Here is a 14,161-nt window from a genome sequence, read left to right as displayed (position 1 = left end):
TGATACAACATAATTGTACCACAGAGGTTTTCACTATAAGTTAATTTGCATTTTATCTATGAATTGAACTGGAAGTAATAACATTAACATAAAACCCTTATGGTAAAATAGATTAAGGGAAATATTTTTTAAAAAATATTCTTATTTATTAAAACACAAATAACAATGTTAGAAGCTGTTACTGAAATAATCTTTTTCCGTATCTTTGAAATCAAATGTTCTTATTTCCACATTAGACATTCAATATTTTGTTTCCTTTTGACTTTAAAATAAAAGCACACTTTCAATAAAAGTAGTTTTAAATGGAGATGTATTTGAAAGGCATATATTAAACTTCATTTATTGATCCATTTCATTAAGATTTGTTGTGTCTCTAGCCAGTCAGCGTAGGACAGCTAAAGATAAGGGTGAGGATCAGATAAATCTATCTAATAACAGTTGAGCTTTTCACCGAAATGTTGTTTGTGATTATGAAAATGGATTTTTCACTCTAAAACATTAGGGAGTGAGAAAGATTATCGGATAGGATTAAATCTTTCAAAAAGATGTCTCTCCGTCGTTTTATGGAAACACCTTGTCTCCTAGCAGACCTAACCAGCAGCTATTTCAAAGTTGCTCGAGCTCATCCACAGACACCTTCGCTGCTTTTCCCAGACCCCGGCGACCTGGGCTGGGCTCCAAACATCTGTCCAGCTGCGGAGCTGGGCACGGCGCTGCCCGGGGCAGCGAGATCGCTGCCTGAGGGGCGGGGGGGGACGGGACAGGCCGCCTGCGGGGCCCCTGCTGAGCACCACAAGAGGGTGCGAGTGCCCTGCGCAGCCACCCACCGCCAGGAACATTTGGGTTTGTGAGTGACATTAGCAGAGAAAGGCTTTGCTCTGAGATCGGTGAGAGCAGAGTGACCGAGGTCTAAGGAAATGAATCAAATTAGAGGGTCTAAAGCCTCAGCTTGCTCCCCCATGGATGATGAAGCGAGGTCGGTCAGCACCCACCGTGGGCTGTTCCTGCACGGGTGAGCGGGTCCTCAAGGGAGAAGGTCTATTTCTGGATTTTCTAACCCAGCCCGTTATAAGGAGGCAGTGGGAAACCCCCTGAAGCTTAGTGAGTCAGTGGGAGCAAGAAAAACAGCTTGAACTGAATCCCTTCCTACGACTTTCTCATACTGGAGGAAGTACCTAGCTGGTGTGTAAACATGTCTAGGAAGTACATTTCAACCTGTAGTAGAAAAGGAGAGCTACCCTGGGGCCAAACAGCTGAAGGTAGCACTCTGATGGGAAAAATATTTCCTACTCAGCAGTATCTCAGTTATCCCTCAGTTGTTTCTCAGTTTCTTGCTTTTTTCACAGCTGTAGTTAGAAGTGTTTCAACAGACTGCGTGCTCTTCTTCAGCCGCTTGCTCTTCAGGGCAGCTGCCGTTAGGGGCTACACATGCCACGCAGCGGGTAACTCAGATCTGCTTTTCTGATGTCACAGGAAACGAACACAGAAATATATTTTCTACACTCCTCATTTTTTAAGTACCTGTTTGGGGTTTTTTTGTTTTGTGTTTGTTTGTTTGGTGGTTTTTTTGTTTGTTTGTTTTTTAATTGGGGATAATTACTTTATAAGCACTTTGCTTTCTCATTCCACCTTTCAGTTCTAATTTTTTTATGAGGTAAATTTCCAAGTTTGTTCCTGCTGGTTTTAGGGTTGATAAAGCCAGAAGCATTATCAAGCTGGAAGTCTCAGGGATAGGCAGGGATAAACCATGAGCTAAGGAATGATATCTAAACTAGGCAATAGCTCTCATGTGCCACATTCTCAAGTTCTCTTCTCCCCAAAAGCAGAGCCAATATTCCTTCGCAGCTTTTGGAAAGGCTTCTTCTCTATCCATTCTTAAACACCCCAGGAATTTTTTTGTAAAAGTTTCCAGAATTTAGTAATCCCATATTGGAATCTGATTATATAAATTATTTTCTATAAGAATTACATTTGAAGCATAACTCATAGAATATGATGACAAGTGAAGAGTAAACCCAAAATAGATACAAAAGTCCTCTGAAGTACTGATAAATTAGTAAGTGGGAAATGTAGCTCTAATGAAATATTGTTAGTCTGTGAATCTAAAACCCGTAGTAAGTGCAAGTACTTAATGTGGCATGCTTGGGAGGGACAAATTTTAATCCAAACCAACTATTTAAGTGCTCTGATTTTAGTTATAGTGCAGTGATTAAAATGTTTCTTAGGAAAACAAAAAGAGAAGTTGTTAATTTCTAGAGCTGGGAAGTGTCTGAAGATGGTTACAGCTGTTCTACTTGCAGCTGACATGTTATCTGGTGAGAAATCCTGCTGCTCAGTTTGCTCAGTAAACACATGGAAGGAAGGATTTTCCTTGTCACTGCAAGGAAGTTCAGAAAAATGAAGAAACTGTAGAATGTAGGTTCAGAAATTGGTAGCATTTCCTTTCAGACAAACTGAACAGTTCATTTCAGTGTTGAAGTTTCTACGTTAAACAAATATTGAATCTGTTAAAGACTTGATCTTGGTCACTTGACTAGCCACAAAAATAGAAACATTACAGCTATATTGTGGCAACATTCCATCCTGATCATCATAATGCTGTTACACACCTGTGGGCATTTTCATGTGAATGTAATATTATATTTTTTGTTTTCTTTTGGTTTTTTTTGGCTAAGAAGATCCCACAAAACACTACCTAAAGCCAAGGATTTAGGTAAATGCATGAGTAATCAGTTTTTCAGAATCTGGAGGTTTCATGAAAAACTGTAGACAGTTTTAAAAAGTCAGGCATCTTTTGTCCCAAACATTGCATTTGCATCACTTTTAGTGCATATCTACCAGCACTAGCTGTTAATTTTTGATATGATACTTTGCTTGGATTACTTTGATTGAGACTTTATTTTATTAATAGACCCTTTGTGATACTCTAGAATGCCCTCAGGGCTTGCAAAGTGATGAGATTCTCCATATTGACAAATGCAGACCTCACTATACACTTTCCATTAAGTTACTCATAATATTAGACATCTGGAAAATATTTACTGGTTGAAGAAGTGTGGGGTAAGACTACACGCATAACCACAAAAAATGCACCATCTTACATGTGGAAATAAAGACAATGATGATACAGTTCCTTTTCCAAATATGTTTTAGGTATATAGCATAATTTTACTGCCCATTAAAGGACAAAATATTATATGACATAATGACTGCTTATGCAGAATTCTCTAAAGAAATAATTATATTCACCACAGAGGTTTTACTTAGTTGAAGGCAGTCAGACCTCTCATATAGTCCAATCTTGGATGAGTGTGTGGCTGTGTATATGCACACAAAAGTATTGACCACGCATGTATTTTACTGCTTCATCTTGTCATTACACTATTAACAGAAGAATAAGGCTATTTTGGGATGCATTTGGAAAAGTTAAGTACCTATGCAGACACAGAGCAAACCAGTGCATAGACATATAACGTGTAGTTGGATGAATATTCAATCCTTTTGTGTATCCTGGGTATAAGTGTACACTAGCACCAAACCTCTCATCTGTAGGTAGGTCATTTAACGTCTGTAGAAATGCGGTAGCTTCATGCGCCTGTGTGGTTATATTCTTCATTTCCATTTATCTGGAATATAACTTCCTAACACGTGTTCTTCCTCCTTATAACATGTTCTTCCTCCTTCTAACTCAGCTTGTCTGTTACTTTGGGGTAATTTCTCCAATTGTTTTAAGCTATGCTTCTGCTCTTCTTTTTAACATTTTCCGGCTTTTTTTCTTCCTTCCTTTGGGTGACTCAATGCTTTTGTCTTATTTTTGTCAGTGCTCTACCACTCTCCACACCTATCATTTATAGCCTCACTTTCCAACAGTGCTTTTTAAAAGCTGTTGAAACAGTGGAAACTTAAAAGCAGCTGTCACTTTGTGAGAAAAAAAGATCTATTATAAATATGTTTATAAATCAGTTACTTTTCTGTTAATGCTTCAAAATGCACATGAATTGACATATTCCTGTTTTACATACCCGGAATCCTGGTGGATTATTTTTTAATTCTGTAACATCCTCATCCTGATGGGGATTTGTATACTGGAAAAAAATACTGTGGCAACCAGGCACACGATTTCTTACTGATAAACTTGGGGAAAAAAAAACCAAAACAAAAAACAACCAAACAAAACAAACCAGAAAGGCTGAGAATGGAAGAAAAATTCATCCAAGTGATTTTGATCACTGAATTTAGAGAAGTCAGACACATAGAAACAAGGATTTCTGGCTTATGTACAGACAGAAATGGAAGAAAAATGGAAGTGGTGGTAAGAGTGGGACTGAAAACTGGGGCTTGTGGTGAGTAATCAGCTCCTGAAGCACTGCAGTGGAGAAAGGATTAACGTAATCTTTAGAAGCGTAGCCACGTGAGTAATGTAGCAATTGGGAAACTTTTTGGCTTACATTTGGCTTTTACCTTAGCATAACTGGCATTCTATCTCTGGCTTTGATATCCATGTTCAAGAATGGCCATTGGTAACTAAGGAAAACCACAAGAATTATTAAAGAACTGGAGAAGATGCTTTATAATAGCAAGTTTAAAATGAGTCTGCCTATCAAAGAAAAAGAAGGAAAGAAAGAAAAATGGATAGATATAAAGGGAAGATTTTGGAAGGTATATGGGGAATAGGAATTTAACCATGGCCTCTTCAGTCTAGCAGGCCAAACCAGCAGCTGGAAGATGGAAGTAGGCTAATTCAAAGTAGAAATAAATCTTACACATACAGAACAGTTAAAACCACTTGAAGTGGCCCACACTTTGGTCGCTTGTACAAGACAAAATTTTATAGTCAGTATACCACCACCATATTCAACAGTACTACAGTTTTCTACAGGGCCCCAGAGTTTTGAAGAGCAGTGGGGCATGCCCAGAATACTCCTAGAAGCTCACTCCGCTGCCCCTTGAACTGGTGGTGGCTGCAGCTGCTTATGGTCCTTTGGAGCAGCCAGTGTTTGGCAATCTTCCCTTAGTCCAACTTCATTTATATCGCTGAAGTTGACAGCTTCTCAGAGGTGGCCACTCTGAGATGACAGCTTGATAAAATTATTAAGAAAGACCTGCCTCCCATTTTAAAATTAATATGTGCTCTATCTCTGCTTCTTTGAACTTCATTTACTAGCTTTGTAATTTCTCAGGCTTTCTGAAAAGTAAAAGCACTTTATACAAAAAATGATTAATTTGGAAAAGGAAATAAACTCAAAGACATTTTCCATGTAATTCAGAACATTTGCTAAAATTTAAAACCTGCTTTGAATGAAACAAGGACTTTATACTAGCTCCTCAACAGTTATTTGGCACAGAGATACGGCTCAGGAGACAGTTCGTATATGTGTTATGATTGAGAGAATAAGCTTTTGGGAGTCTCAAAAGGCAGAAACAGACTGATTAAACAAGTGGAAATAGAATTCAGAAAGGAACAAATAGAAAATGAAGAAATGCATCATGAAAGTTTTACTTTCTGATTTCCTATGTTAAACCCCCCCCTAAAATCTTTACCCTGCAATCTGATCTGTATGGGCATGACTTCACCCAGTATTTAAATGGCTACAGATGACAGCCCCCATTTTATGTAATTTTGCAGCATGAAATGGCAAGATCCACTAAAGTGAAATTCTTCTCTGTTTAGTTATGACAAAACTGTTGATGAAAGCAGTGGGAGTTTCATAGGAGCAAGGCAAATAATTTGGGTTTTGAAAAGCTTCAGGACTATTAATTTAGAGATTGTTCTCAAAAGACTCCAGCTTCCACTGAGGCCGATAAGAACTTAGAGCACTCATCAATTTGTAGTAGGTGCTCAGCATTACAGAAATCACTACAGTGCTTTATGCAGCGAGAAATAATAAGTTTCTTTTGTGAGTAGTGAAATAAAACACCATCTTCTGAAATCTTTCAAAATTTTAGCAGACAAGTGCGGTATGAGAGAATGTGGTACAATTCACTGTGAAATGCTATTGTCCTACCTTTAAGGAAGGATAGTAACAAAGCATGCAAAAAAGACCTGTATTATCTGTATTGGGTGGTATTCCTTGCATTTAGTATATTTGAACATTCACTGAGGATATTCAATATTTTGACCATGAGGATGCTTCCTTAGGAAACATCTGGCGCTAACTACAACTGGAAACAGCTTTCTAGAACAGATGGACCACTGGTCTAGCACAATGATGTCTTTGTTCTCAGTGAGTAAATTTAGGCAGATGAAGAGGAAGGAAACAGAGTACACACAGGGTGAGGTCAGAAAGCGGCATGTCTCAGAAAAGCTTCTGCTTGTCAAACAGAAAGTTGCTATTGCAAGATATGAATCAAAGATAAAAGAAAAGAAGTAGAGGAGAAACAGTCTCCAGTTTTGTACTAACATATGTGTGAACAAAATTATTCCCATGCTGTTTTTGTGGATCCCCATCGTCCATTTTGCAGGGGATGATGCAAAGTTCTGTCCTTAGTTCTCTTCCCGACACAAAATCTAGTCCCATCTGCGATCACAAATTCAACTACCATCTCTTCCTGGAAAACCTTTGGGCATACCTCTGTGCTGCAGCCTCGTCATCATGAATTTTGATGTATTTCTCCACCATTTCCGTTGATAGTTTGGCTGTCAGTTTGAGCTCAGCGTGACTAAAGTAGGGCGCTCAGTCCTACCCTAGACATATTTAATACACTTGTAAGGCCCTTGTGATCTCAGTTATGGTCACAGTTTCTTCCCATCAGGCCTTGGCTATGGAATTGAGCAGCACTCTTACTCGTTTGTGGTATTGCAGCCCTAGGCAGAGCTTGAGCTTTACGTTGGCTTGGGCACGCCATCCATCTGGGCCAACCTACACTTATGGGGAGACACAGGGAGCTGTTTTAACGTAGGGGCCTTAGTAGAAGGGAACGTTTCAGGTTGTTACTACCCTTTGACCTTAGCTACTGTCTTCTCTGGGAGCATAAAAGAGAATCTGCTGCAAACCTGTTCAATTTGCTTTTTATAAAAGTATATGTAATTCTTGGAGAGTTTTGAAAGGTGTTGCAGGTTGAAAAATTGTTGACTGAACTGTATTCTGCTGTTAAAGGGGGTTCAAAAGACAATCGTGAGACAAGCTTATTTTTTTCTTGAGCCTCTGCCACAAACAGGGTTCTCAGGTAGTGACTAGTGAAAAATCTAGATCTGAGCTTAGAGCTATCACAGACCTTTCTCACATTAACGTACTGAGCAAGCATCAGAGAAAAGAGCTTCTACAAGAGGGGAGAGGCCTCTGTAAATGCATGCGCTAGTCTGAGCTTGTGTTCAGCAAGTCTAAGATTTCCACTTTCAAAAGGCCAATTGCTGTTGCTTTACGTTTTCTTTTTGAAAAGTGCAATTTTGCAATATTTCTCAGTCTCCTTTATCACTTGGATCGCAAAATCCTTTCAGGGTTTACTCTCTACACTGTTCTCCTTGGTCTGTTTTCTCCTGCTGTGTAATCCACTGGCTCATCTGTGGCTTGATTTTTTTCTGACGTTTTAGGCAAAGAAAAAAGACAGGTGTCTTTTTTATTCTTTTGTGGGAGAGGTTGTTCTCCCTCCCACTCTGGGTACCAAATTGCCTTTCTTTAATTTAAGGAGCAAGGAACAACTTCGTAAGAAATTAACATTTTTTGGTGCCAATCTGCAATGATATAGATGTAGTTTATATGCAAAAACTAGCTCCAGTGAATTTTTCTTGCAACACATGTTCTGTTCAATCATTTCCTAGAGATTTGGGGAAAATTTTTGATACCTCTGTTTTCATCACCAGTGACCATATAATCAAGTAGTTTCATTCTAAGACTTACACTAAAAATTTCAGAAAAAATAGTGCAGTGACAAACAAAGATCTTGATTTCTTAGCTGTTTAACTGTCCATTCAACAGCTCAGCATCAACCTGAGGTTGCATATTCAGCAACTGTATTCTCTAATAATTCTGTTAGTAGTTAGTGAGAACACTAATACAGAACCTGTTTGTAATTTTACCAGCATACAGACATGAAATTTACGCCATGGTTGGACCAAAGATCTGACATAGATAGATTACAATGATGAAATGGAAGAAGCTGTCTTAATTCATGTAACCATTTAAAATATCTATGTCAAGACAAGATATTATGTCTAGAAGTACCTGTCTCTTGAGATGCCTACTTTTGAGCAGATTAATCTTACACCGAATGTCTGACATTTTCAGCAGCAGAAAAGATATTTTGTGAAAGAACTACATACCTTATATTTTGAGGGATTTTTTTAATTTACATTCAGCTTGTCAGGAGGAACAAATCCTTTGCTGTATGCTTTGAGTTTTACCTGGCTATGTTCAACTAGATATTTCTTCAAACTTGCTATTGTATCTTCAAGTGTCACATAGATCATGCATAAGTGAATAACTTCTGGGTTATTTTTTTTTTCAAGCTAATATTCCAGTCAGTGAATGTAGCTGTCATTGTGTAATGCCTGTGAATAATAAAATCTTCTTAGTGTTTGAAAATCTCAGTGCAAAGTGGTGTATAGTAATTTTCATTGTATAGAATACATACCTTTTTTCCCCCGTTTAAGTACAACCTGTTCTTTTCTGCGGGTTTTTGCAGAAAGATTCTGCACTGTTAAAGTATAATAGCTGTGTCCCAAGTCAGGTCACTGCTGATACTTTCATGAATGTAAAATCGTCCAGTGCTGGTTCCTCCTTTTGTTTACAGACTACAGTACAGAGCTTCCAGTTTTATCTGCTTCTGCATTTTGCTGGGCATCTGTGCTTTTTTTGTCCTAGGTGCATAAGAAATTGTTTTATTTTGCCTCAAAATACTTCAGACTGATCTAGTTATGTTCTAAAGTCTGGCAAGTTTTAGTCATGTTTCTGAAATGTGAATTATCATCTTTCGAAGCAGTTATTTCTTCAGCAAGGGTTTTCAAATCTCCATTACAATTTTGTCTTGAATGCTCAGCAGTCTCAGATCTGTCTTGGTTCTTGGTTTCTATACACATTTGTTCTTTTTATTTTTCCACTGACTACTCACTCGTGTAGGATTCTCGGATGACAACTAATGAGAAATCTCATGTGTTACTTCTAAGAATATAAACCTGTAATATTCTACCAGGTAGGCTAACAAACATTAGAGAGAAGGACTTGGGAAGGAGTGGTAGTGATATTTTCTGTGTAATGATACTAAATGGAACAAAAACCGACTGACTTGAATCAGAGTACTTCAGTGGGTGACACATTTCAGCCTGATAGGCACTGGCTTTTCAGCCAGTAGCTTTTAGAAGTGGTACAATGTCCTTCAAGGGATACGCTGTGAAAAAACATTTAAAAATATCCCTAAAAGATGTAATGGACATTTGGAAAAGAACTGGGGGATATTCAGATTTTGATATGTAACTTAGCTCAGCTGCTTCATTCCAATGGGTCCTGGTACTATCCTGCTTAGGCAGGGGTTAGGTGCCTAGATGCATTTGGAAATCTGACCCATTGTCACTAAATTCTCACCTGCAGGAAGAGCTGAATGGGTGAAACCTGACATTTCGTAGGAGAGAGAGGTAGGAGAGTCTGTGCTGCCATAGGGCAATACAGCTATTTGTCTTATGTATTTTGCAATTTTAATGGTTGTTTCTAATTCTGCCAAATCCTCAGCAAATTTAAGAGGTTACAGGATGGTATCAAAACTGGAGTGGGAAACAGATAGGTCAGAACTTCTTCACAGTCCTTTACATAGCAAGACTTATTTTCATTCCATTGCCAGGAATTGAAGCTGGGAGAAGGAAAGGAAGAACAAGTGTAACAGTAATGGGAAAAAATAGACATTGATATTAGAAATGAAGAGGAGTGTTTCTAAATCTTTTATTCTTCTGTACGTACAAAGGAAAAATCTTCAGTAACAAAACATCCTTTTGCAAACAATTTTAATGTAGATATTTTAACAATCTTTGCAAGGAACATTACCATTTTCTCATAACTGTCATTGGCATTCATGCCATGAAATTCAAACTGATTACTCAAAAAGGGTAGTACAATAGATCAGAAACAAGCATATGGTTTGAATATATGCAGTACAAAAGCCATTGAGTGCTTGGGTGATACTTTGAAGGCTGAGGAGACTACCGATGAACACTGACGATTGCCTAGGTGGGGCCTCCACTGTGCTTCTTCCATCAGGTCCCTTTTCAACCATAGCTGAGAAAAGCGCTGCAGATAATGTTCTGTTCTCACATGGCAACTTCATAAATATTGAAAAGAAAATCAAAACGTCATTGTGTGAGGTTACTCTTTGTTGGTGACAAGAAACTTTCAACTGATATTTAATCAATTTTCGGACTCCCAGATTTCAGGTGCTATGTGAAACTCATTGTTGCAGCAGTTGTTCTGAGTATTGCATTGCTGAAGTCACTGTGAGTTGCAGTTTCTTGTACAAGAGTAAAATTTGGACTTCCTGTCATCCTGTATTTTTAACCTTTTTAATCTTCTCTTGATATTTTTATGTATGTTATGAGATTACCTAAGAAATAATGTGCATTCCAATACAAGCCCCAGAATTACATGCTCTAATTTTGAAGCCATAAAATTTACTGTCTCAGTGACTCCATTAGGCACAGCTGCCATTAAGGAACGAAGACTCATCATGCCAAAATTTGTTTAAATTAACATAAATGCTAGTGATAATAAATAACTTGACCTGAAAGTCGCTCTGTTCACCAGCCATATTCCCTTCTTGCCACAACAAAATGGAGTGGATCAAAGCACTTGATCTTTAATAATGCTGAGCAAGATGGAGCTACCATTACAGTGTTCAATAAGATGGGAAATATGTTCAGGATTTTGTTACTGTTATCACCTTTTCTGACCTATTATATTGCATACCTTCATTAGATCATGTTGGAATTTTCAGCTCACACAGTCTTATCATTAGAGGTATGGAAATGATGGTCTATTGATGATTTCACATTTTAAAAGGCATTTCATTGCTATCAACACAAACCAGGAAACAGTTTATATAGCAAACTTCAAATGTAGCAGAGGAAGAAAAGGTTAAAACATAAGGATGGTTACTAATCCCACACATCCACTAATAATTTGCTTCTTAATTAGCTGTTAATATTAAGGTACTTTTCTGCTTATGGTTTTAGCTTGTGGGATTTCCTCCATTCCCAGGATGGCTGCTGACTTCTGCACAGTATGTGGAAGGCAGCTGTGAGTCTTTGGCTACGCTCTGTCTTTCCAACTAAGTGTATTTCTTAAAGTAAGAAAGCTCCCTATGGCAGTCAAAGACCTCTGGTTAGATCACGACTGAAAATCAGATTTCTTCCTAGAGTGGAAAGCATGCAATTTATGACCTTTAAGGATGTCAGAACCACTACTTCTATCTTGACTGTATATTGTGCATTAAAGAATTGGAAAATACCCAGCTGTATCTCTTTAACACGTTTTTATCCATATTTTACATTCCTGTTGTGCAACTTAACTCATGGAGTTTAGATTTGCATATGTACTTACCAACTTCCAGCTTCATAAGATGCCTAATAGTATCCAAATGCAAGGCTTCGTAGTGATTAACAGTGTTAATTATTACAGCTCCCATGAAGCCAAGGGTCTTTGGACAAGATGTAAGACTCTCAAAACAATCTTAGCTGTTCCAAGGGCACAGTCAGCAGAACATGATTTTTAGATTTTACATGCGTGATATTCAAAGCTAAAGCGAAGGAAATTGTGTACTAAAAATAGCTCCATGGCTAATATTGCAGCTGTATTAGTGCTGTGCTGTCTGACTAAACTTGATCTACTATTTCAAGAAATTCCCTGTTACATGGCTTTTGTAGGCAGGAATAGGAAAAAAAGAAATATGTTCACTGAAGTGGGAATTAATATAGGGTATCTTTTCTTGTTAGTTTTATTAGATGTTATATGTATTACTGAAAAAAGCTCTAGGGGTCACCTGAAGTGGAATTTTCTGTTCCTTAATATCCTGCTGCAGGGTCCCTGGGCCCTAGCAGGAAAAGGCTTGTCACACAAGGGACATGTTCATTAGAATTGCATATTTTTATTGTCCTGAATGAGCTGGAAACTTCTCCATTTAAGCAAGATCCCTTCATCCCTTCATTGTTACAGGGATCAATATGATTTCATATCTTCATTAACGACAGGGACAGTGGGACTGAGTGCACCCTTAGCACGTTTGTGGATGACACCAAGCCGAGTGGTGCGGTTGATTCACTGGAGGGAAGGGATGCCATCCAGAGGGACCTTGACAGGCTTGAGAGGTGGGCCCGTGTAAACCGCATGAAGTTCAACAAGGCCAAGTGCAAGGTCCTACATGTGGGTTGGGGCAATCCCAAACATGTTTACAGGCTGGGCAATGAGTGGGTTGAGAGCAGCCTGAGGAGAAGGAATTGGGGTATTGGTGGATGAAAAACTGAATATGAGCCAGCAATGTGCGCTCACGGCCCAGAAAGCCAACCGTATCCTAGACTGCTTCAAAAGAAGCGTGACCAGCAGGTCGGGGAAGATGATTCTCCCCCTCCACTCTGCTCTGGTGAGAGCCCACCTGGAGTACTCTGCGTAGCTCTGGGGTCCTCAGCACAGGAAAGACATGGAACTGTTGGAGTGGGTTCAGGGGAGGATCGCTGTCGTGGTTTAACCCCAGCTGGTAATTAAGCACCATGCAGCCGCTCACTCACTCAGCCCAAATGAGATGGGGAGAAGAATGGAAAAAACCCAAATTCATGGGTTGAGATAAAGACAGTTTGATAGGGTAATAAAGGAAGAGAATAACAATAACAATAACAATAACAATAACAATCTAAATGCACACACATATACATATATATGTGTATATATATATAAAACAAGTGATGCACAAATGCCATGGCTCACCACCTGCAGAGGAAAATGAAACCGCCGATGGCCAGTCTGTTTCTGAGCAGTGATCGCACCTCCTGGCTATCTTCCCCAGTTATATATGGACCATGATGTTATATATGGTATGGAATATCCCTTTGGCCAGTCTGGTTCAGCTGTCCCAGCTGTGTCCCATCCCAGCTTCTTGTGCACCCTCGTGGGGTGGTGTGAGAAGCAGCAAAGGCCTTGACTGTGTAAGCACTGTTCAGCAATAATAAAAACATCCCTATATTATCACCACTGTTTTCAGCACAAATCCAAAACATAGCCCCATACTAGCTACTATGAAGAAAACTAGTTCTATCTATCTCAGCTGAAACCAGTACAGCCACGAAAATGACCAGAGGGTTGGATCACCTCTCCTATGAAGACAGCCTGAGAGAACTGGGGCTGTTCAGCCTGGCGAAGAGAAGGCTCTGGGGAGACCTTATTGCAGACTGTCAATGTATAAAAGGGGCTTATAAGAAAAACAGAGAAAGACTGTTTACAAGAACTTGTAGTAACAGGACAAGGGGCAACAACTTTAAACTGGAAGAGGATAGATTTAGATTTGACATAAAGAGGAAATTTTTTACGATGAGGGTGGTGAGGCACTGGAACAGGTTGCCCAGAGAGGTTGTGGATGCCCCCTCCCTGGAAGTGTTCAAGGTCAGGTTGGATGGGGCTTTGGGCAACCTGGTCTAGTGGAGGGTGTCCCTGCCCATGGCAGGGGGGTTGGAACTAGATGATCTTTGAGGTCCTCTTCCAACCCAAACCATTCTATGATTCTATGAACAAGGCAGGTGACCATCAGCTCCCACTTCAATTTTGTGTATAATCAGAATGAATGGGTTAGAGGAAGTCTAAGGACAAATCCTGCATGAACAGAAGAACAGGTGAGAGATAGATAGAAATGTCCTTTTCTCTGAATGGCAATGCAAAACCCTGTTTGCTCTTGCACTTCTTGTTTACTTCACCTCCTCAGCACTGAGCATTCCTGCCTGTGGGAGTGGGGCTGGCTATCCAAAGGAAAGCTTTTGGGCTTTTATGGAGGGAAAGCATGTAGATAGGCATGTTTGGAGAGTAGAAGCTAGGAATAATGAAAGCCTCCCACCTTCCTTGTGCCACAGTCAAGTTCTCTTTAGCTGTTTCCTTTCTGCATCTCCTCTGTGGAGTGTTGACATGATGTTTCTTCTGCACAAAACCAGAACAGAGCTCTTAAAGGGCTTGAAGAACTCAACCTTCTTCACCTTTTTTTTTTT

This window comes from Grus americana, chromosome 2 (assembly GCF_028858705.1).
Source record: "Grus americana isolate bGruAme1 chromosome 2, bGruAme1.mat, whole genome shotgun sequence".
NCBI classification, from domain to species: domain Eukaryota; kingdom Metazoa; phylum Chordata; class Aves; order Gruiformes; family Gruidae; genus Grus; species Grus americana.
Note: the sequence above shows the minus strand (reverse complement) of the source record.